Source organism: Camelina sativa, chromosome 15, assembly GCF_000633955.1.
Source record: "Camelina sativa cultivar DH55 chromosome 15, Cs, whole genome shotgun sequence".
Classification (NCBI taxonomy): Eukaryota; Viridiplantae; Streptophyta; class Magnoliopsida; order Brassicales; family Brassicaceae; genus Camelina; species Camelina sativa.
The window spans coordinates 14399136-14399998 of record NC_025699.1 but is presented as its reverse complement, the minus strand read 5'-3'; positions in this window follow the sequence as shown (position 1 = coordinate 14399998).

Below are 863 nucleotides of genomic sequence, written 5' to 3'. Positions count from 1 at the left end.
TCATTCACTCGCCGACCTCAATCTCGGTGGCGACCTCAATCTCAATCTCGCTGACCTAAATCTCATTCTCGCCGAGCTAACCGCCGAGCTCATCTCGCCGAGCTCACCGCCGAGCTCATCTCGCCGAGCTCACCGCCGAGCTCATTACCTCCGCTCATCTCGCCGAGCTCATTACCTCCGCTCATCTCGCCGAGCTCATTACCTTCGCTCATCTCTCCGAGCTGACCGCCGAGCTCATTACCTCCGCTCATCTCGCCGAGCTCACTTCCGAGCTCATTACTACCGCTCAACTCATTACCACCGCTCAGTTCATCTCGGTTTCTCTCAAAACCTATCTCAATCGACCGATCTTCGATCCCCCTAAAATCATTAAATCTGCTGATCTCACCTAGATCACTCTCTCGTGCGGGGATCCTCAACGACGCCCAGCAAGATCGATCGAACCCGCTCAAAGTCAAGTCATTGCGGTGACCCCTGTCCGATTCCACATCATCAGCACCGTGCCGATCTCCAACTGTGGAGTCTCGCTGATTGCCCATCATCAGCAATCTCACAAGCAATCCAAGACGATCTGTGCCGAGCAGGCATATTAACAGAATTTCAAGCACGCCTGCTGATCGCAGAAAAACTGCCGCTCTCCGGACTAAGGGGGGGACTATTGTTGGACATGGGCTGCGCCCCAATATGCCACTCGGCCTAACAAGATAAGTTCTGTGATTTTGGCCCGACGAAATCAGATGAAAGACATTAATAATCCGTAAAGGGCAATCTCGGGAATTCACGGTGGGAACCCAAGAAAACCCTCGGTCTACAGTACACTATATAAAGAAACAGTACTCATTGGAGAAGGGGGATCAGACCCT